A 6951-nucleotide genomic window follows, 5' to 3' on the forward strand; every position below is an offset into this window, starting at 1 on the left:
CTGCGACACTACGTCGAAGAGAGCTTTGGAGCGCGTCCGGAGCGGAGCCGCCGATGTCCCTCGTCTTCTACTATGACAGTACGTCCAAGAGGCCATGGTTGAAGTGGTGCCGACAGAAGGAAGGGACTGGAGGAGAATAAGTGTTGGTCTTCGGCTATGGCTGGGAGCTGGGGCTCAAGTTAATATAGCAGGCGAATGGCAATGAGCCGCGGCAGACGGGTGGACAACTGGCACCGGAGTAGGTTCGTCGGGCGTGAATGCGGATGCTGCTTCAGTGACTTAACTGCAGATGCGTTTGGGTTACTGACATGTGGGCCCAATGGGCATCTGGCCCGCATGTCAGTGACACACCAATTGCACCTGCAGTTAAGTCCGGTGAATGTGGCATTGACATTCTGGAGAGACGGTGACCGTTTCAGGCGGGAAGCGCGCGCTAGAAATGCAAGGGGTTTCGGTGTGCAGTGGCACTAAGATCGGTCGCTCACGATAGTACATACTCCGTACCATACTACCATCGTACCCTCTCTAGCTTAGGCTGTTTTATAGATTGTCGTCGTGATGGACGATATACATGAGGAAGGCGGTCCGAGTATGACCGTTGGTGTTGAGCCAGGTGAATACATGCTCGGCGTTCGCGTAGGCCTCCATCAAACGTCTAAACAGTAATGTCAGGCACCGCCGGGGCACGCAGGTGATGGGCTCGCCGTTTGCGTTGCGCCATGAGCAGGACTTTGATTTAGAGGGCGACGTGCATGCATTAGCATGCTTTGACAGCGTGAGCGTGAGTGTCTGACGCGAAGTATTTCATTTTCATTTGGGTGACGAGGGTGTATTGCAACGACGAGTCCGTGGTTTGATTCCCCACATACGCATAATTTTGGTTTTTACAGTATTTCTTTCTCCATTGACAGGTAGGCCCGCATAGATAGATAAAGAACATGAGCTGATGAGGCGCATGCGGACTGTTTGACTGGTCAACCAGACAAATACGGATCTATACGCTGAGCCAATGACCGTATAATCACCATATCTCGTATACAATGATCAAAGTGAGCTATCAAGACAAGTTCGATGACCGCCAATTTATTTTACTCGGTAATAAATGACCAGGATTGAATGGGAATCCAAATTTGCTTCGTCTTCTGTCCTTGAGCTCTTGACAAACCAATGCACTATACGATTGTCCGGCCACTCCACCCCAGAGCTCTCACCAAGCGTCGTTCATGCCACCGCGCCGCACACTAACCAGTAAGGCAGCGATGGCATCCCGCCGCGCCGAGTTCCTCGCCGCCCACGACCGCACACAAAATGGTAGGGAAGCGATGGCATCCCGCCGTGCCGAGTTCATCGCCGCTCGCGACCTCACAACTATGTGGGAGGAATTTGAAGATGCCAAGGCCGAATGGGCGATAGAGCAAGAGGCGGCCAAAGCCGCACAGAGGGAGTGGAAAAGTCAGAAAGCACTCAAGAAAAGAGAGGCCCGCCGCCACAAGAAAGAAAAGGACGCACGCGCTGCTGTGCAGAGGTCGGCGGAGATCCAAGCACGGTGGGGTGTCGCCGACAAAGCCGGGAAGGAGAACGACGGCGTCTGGCCAGCATGTGAGAAGTAGTAGTACTAGTAGTTAGTGTGTGTGTCTGTGTCTGAGTACGAGCATGTACCAATACTACTAGTTACTACTGTAGTTTTAGAGCAAATTACCAGTACATTAGCCTAGACTAAATGGAAAAATTCCTTTCCTAAGCATCAAATGGCATCTCTTTCTCTATAGGAATTGAGATGCATGCCATCTCACTTCCTATGATTTTCATATTCCTATCCTATGAACGAAAGGAGGCCTCTGTTGGAGTAACTACTGTAGCTAGCAGTACTGCTGATACAGTAGTTTTCTTCAAGAAGCGAAATTCAACGAAGTCATGATGGTTCCTTCGTCCGAGCAACTTCAAAGTGGGAAGTGGGACTGCGATTTGACGGCTCATTAGTCATTGTTACTGCGGCGCGACGACCTGGATGACTCTCCCTTGGAGTTCTGCGTGCATGGCAAGTGGACCAGGATGGTCGACGTCCCACATGCGGAAGTTTTCTTTCCAATATCGAGGAGCAAGGAAACCGCGTGGTATAGTATCACTGATGATTGGTTCGCAAAAAATAGTATCACTGCCGATTTATAATTATTTTTTATTTCTGATGAATGCTAGCGTTTCAACTCTTACGACGAAGGGTGCCAAACACGGCACGTGCTGGATGTCCCACACGTCAGCGAAAGGAGTGGGACATGAACAGTGTGGTGGAGCCCAGCGTAAAAAACAGCATGGTAGAGCGTCTCCACTTCTTCCACTTCTGGGTCGGAAACCACACGTAGTAGTACTTAGTGGTATGAACGATACAAAGTGCGACCTGGAGAGAAAGACACGTCTAGTTGGAAGGTCTCGGGGCATACACGTAAACAAATATAAAAGTTAATATGTGCCTCCAACTAATATAGTAGTAGTAGAGTACTTAGGCACGTACTCCATAACATCACCGTGCATTGCACGTACAACATTTAGTGGTAGTATGTAGTAAGAGACAAATGCCACCCAAGAGTTCCCTTCTCGACCTACTTTTGGGTGTTTGGTAGAGTGTATGGAGGGTGCATGAGTCCACACTAGTTTAGCACAAATACACTAGAAACATGCATGAAGAGAGCATGCATGAAGAGGGGTGTTGAGTTGAGCATGCATGAAGAGGGAAAAACTATGCTAAGACGAGAACGCAACCAAACACACCCTATATGCCACACATGTTCATACCATTTGTGCCTTTCTACTTCATTTACTGTGCTACATTACTCAGGTTCGTACGTCCACTCCTGTGTACATGTCCGTCTCGTAGTTCCAGTCCCACGTGTTCTTCATATAGATGGAACGATCCTTGCATAACACATGCACCTTGATGCTAGATGTCTCGCATGTTGGCAAAAGGAGGAACAAAGCTCACGTAAAAAAATAGAGTGGAAGAACATAGATTCCGGACGACCGAGAAGGAGCAAGGAACCTCGTGGTGGAGCTTCTGCATTCATAATATTAATATTATTCAGCGATATGAAATTAACCAATCATCTCCATAGTGGACTGGAAGAGTACGAAACACGGCAGCCCAGTGTAGTTACATCATACTAGTACATGGCTAACCCACGCTATCACCATATTTCTTGGCTTCCTGCGACACCTATCTCTAGTAATCCAGCAGCCCGTATCGCTTCTCCCTCCTCATCTCTATCAAAGTGCGGCGGTCTGGCATTTCTGCCGTCTATTGAGGTCGGTTAACTATCACATGTTAGCGACATGCCAAGAGCATTCTAAAAAAATTCCTTTCATGTTCTGTTTTCAAAAACAAAAAAACCGTTTCACGTACGAATTTGCATGTATGCTTTGAGCAACTTGCATGTCCTATACTGCTCCTGTTTGATACTCTAACTTAGCTAGAGGTTAGACTAACTCAAGACTAACCCTGAACTAACTGTAGCCAAAGAGGTGTTTGGGTGACAGGGTTAGATTGACAATAAATGCACTTCATGGAGAGAGATAAGTGATTTTTCAGTGGTCCCAATGAGAACTATCTCCAGTTAGCACCTCTTGGGTGGGATAGTTTTTTTTGGTGGGTTAGGTGCAACTTGCTCCAATTTAAACCCTCATGCTTGGATACTTTAGGGATATTTGAGACCCAACTAGCTCAAACTAACTCTAACCCATGGATCCAGACAGGGCCTATGGCCAGTCTTGACGCGGAGCAGTCGCGTGCACCGGGAAGCGGCGCTCTCTCGGCCGTCGCGCCACTTCAAAGCCGGCGCCAGTGAGAGGTCACCTCCGCTCTGGCCGGGCATTAATGCGGCACTGACGCTCTAGGGCGACGCTGACCATTTCACGCGGGAAGCGCGCGCTGGCAAGTGAGTATAGGTTTTGAACCGTTTCAGGTGTAGTACTGGTAGTTTGCAAAACTACTCAATTATTGCACTCAGTTTCCTAAGAAATTGTGGTAAAAAACGTTACTCCACAGCCCACTTCCCTTCTCATTCCTCTTCCACCCCCCACGCACGTCCACGGGAAGCGACCGGTCAACCCTTATATAGGAGTGTAGCACAAAAAGATGCATGCATGACCACTAAAATTTCCATATTAAAGCGTCGCTCCGGCGGGAGTATGGCGTATGTTGTTACCTTCGGTCGGTCCATGGCTACCGAGTGACGGTGACCAGAGAAGAGGCGGCGGGAGGGGAATGAATGCAGCTACTGTTTGGGTTCGCCTTCCGGCTTAAATAAATGTGCAGCATCACATGTACCCGCGGGTGCACAAATTGTAACATATGTGTCTGCTTAAGTGGGCGTCACGTAACTGGTGTGTGCGTGAGAGAGATTCTGAGAGATAGAGTGCGTGTGTGCGACTCTACTCTTTGGACATGTACTCAACCTTTTGCATCGGGATATAAGTATAATGGTATTTACTTTAGCTAGTGATTTACATGGCCATGTTAACGTGGTTGTGTCAAAAAAATGTCACTACCTGCTCATGATTTGCGTTATATAATTACAAGCAAGATTCTCGTGCATTGCAGGGAATATCAATATGCATTTTTTTTACAAAACACCTGTTGTGATTGACCCATGCAGGAGTAATCCCATGTGTAAAAACTAATGATATCTCGAGAATTTTATCGGAAAACTGGTATCTCGAGAATGTCATCGAAAAAAATCAAAGATGAGAGATAAGGCAAGGAGGAGTGAAGCGTGGTGGTGACTAGTGGTCGGAATGGGCGGAGGCATGGGGATGGACGGCACCGGCAGGCGGCAGTGGCCACCATGCAAGCTAGATTGTTCCAGAGACTTATTCCTTTTTTAATTGCTGAGCAACATGAGGTTGCGGGAGATAATGATGTGGAGAGAGGTGCGAGTATCTTTTGTAAAATTATCATATTTTGCTTTCTATCCTCAGATTAGATCATACGATCTGTATTACAAGATGGCAGGCACACCATCACCGCCAACTCATTTTTTATAAGGGTACAGATGATAAGTTTGCTGATTACTAAAGTAAAGTGGAATTTGTCCATGTTATGCAAGTAAATAAAGGTGATTGTTTATCATACGGTAAGGCTGGATGAAGGGTGGTAGGAACAAATGCTCTGCCTAGAGCATGTGTGTGTGAGATGGAGTCTTAGTGTGTGTGTGTGTGAGAGAGAGAGAGAGAGATGGAGTCTTAGTTTGTGTGTGTGTGTGTGAGAGAGAGAGAGAGAGATGGAGTCTTAGTGTGTGTGTGTGGGGGGGGGTGTGCATGCGTGCGTGCGTGTGTGTGTGTGTGTGTGTGTGTGTCGCGGGGTCCGCTGTGGCGGATGTAATTTAAGTGTGCATGGCTTCATCATAGAGAGGTCATGTGTATGGAAGATGCCACCAACAACGGGGTGCGAGAGAGAAAATGCCCGTAGAGAGGGAAGAGAAGGTGTGTGCGCGTGAGAGGAGTCGACATCGAGAGAACGTGTTTGTTCGAGAGACACCGAGGAAGACTACTATATATCGATGGTGCATGTAGGCGGGAATTAAACAGAGGGATGGTCTTATTGGTTTCGGGGATATATGGGAAGAGCGAGAGGCGGGAGGGGGGGTAGCTAGAAGGAGATTGTTAAGTGTGAGTGTGTGTTTTCCCCATCCAGGCGGAAGTTATGTGCACAAAAGAGGAGAACGATTCGATGTGGTGTTAGGATTGAGGGTAATTAACTACATATGGAGACATAGAGACCTTAAACATGCATGTGTGAGAAGTATACATATATACGTGGGATGTGTGTGTGTGCGCGTGCATGATCGAGATAAAAGAAAGAAGACATAAGTCATAAGATCAACGACATGGGAGAGACGGATCGGTATGACAATATGCATGCATGTGAGAATGCAGGGAAGAAGGCCCGACAATTGAGCATGTGTTTTTGTCTTTAAGAGATAGTGGCGTGGACTGGAGCATGCATCTATGGCGAGCAGAGGGAGTGAGGCGCAACGATTGTGCAAAAGAGACCAACCTATAAATGCATATGTATGGAGAGACATATATAGTGTGGGTGATAGGAAGAAAGACTCTGTGCGAGAAAGAAATGTTGACGGAGAAACTATAGATAGATACAGAGATGGAGATGCTAGCTAGAGGGACATCCACTAGTTTGGGTGTTGGAGATGACCATCGGGTGGTTCGAAGGGTGAAGTTATCACTAGTAGAAAAGGGGGCAAAGGTCCAGGCCGGGTCAGCCCATTAGTCCCGGTTAAGTCCAGAACCGGGACCAATGGGGGCATTGGACCCGGTTTGTGAGCCCAGGGGGCCGGCCGGGCCACGTGGGCCATTGGTCTCGGTTCGTTTGGACCTTTTGGTCCCGGTTGGTGGGACGAACCGGGACCAATGGGCCTCTCTCCTGGCCAACCACCATTGGTCCTGGTTGGTGGCTTGAACCGGGACCAAAGGCTCCCCTTTAGTCCCGGTTCATGCCACCAACCGGGACCAAGGAGGTGCCTATATATACCCCCTCGCGTAAGAGCAGAGCACACTGCTCTGTTTTTTTCTGACCGAGGGGAAGAGGGCTTGGTGGTGCTCTAGCTCACCTCCTATGCACACAAGGTGTTCGATGGAATGCCCGGGCCACACTACTTAAGCTTTCTCCTCTCCAAGCTCGACCTCCAAGCTCCATTTTCCTCAATATTTGTCTAGGTTTAGCAGTCCATCATGCCCCGTCCCCGTCTTCACCGCCGTCGATCACCCCCGCCGAGCTCGTCGCCGACACCACCGTGGTGAGCCTCTTGTTCTTATCTTCTTTCTGAAAGGAAAAAATATTCTTACTTGTATGTTTACATAGATACTTGTATTATTTTCTTACTTTTATTATTGCATCTTATATAGTGCGATGGTTTTGGTATCCGCCCCCGTCGGCCCTCGTCC

Source organism: Triticum dicoccoides, chromosome 4A, assembly GCF_002162155.2.
Source record: "Triticum dicoccoides isolate Atlit2015 ecotype Zavitan chromosome 4A, WEW_v2.0, whole genome shotgun sequence".
NCBI lineage: Eukaryota > Viridiplantae > Streptophyta > Magnoliopsida > Poales > Poaceae > Triticum > Triticum dicoccoides.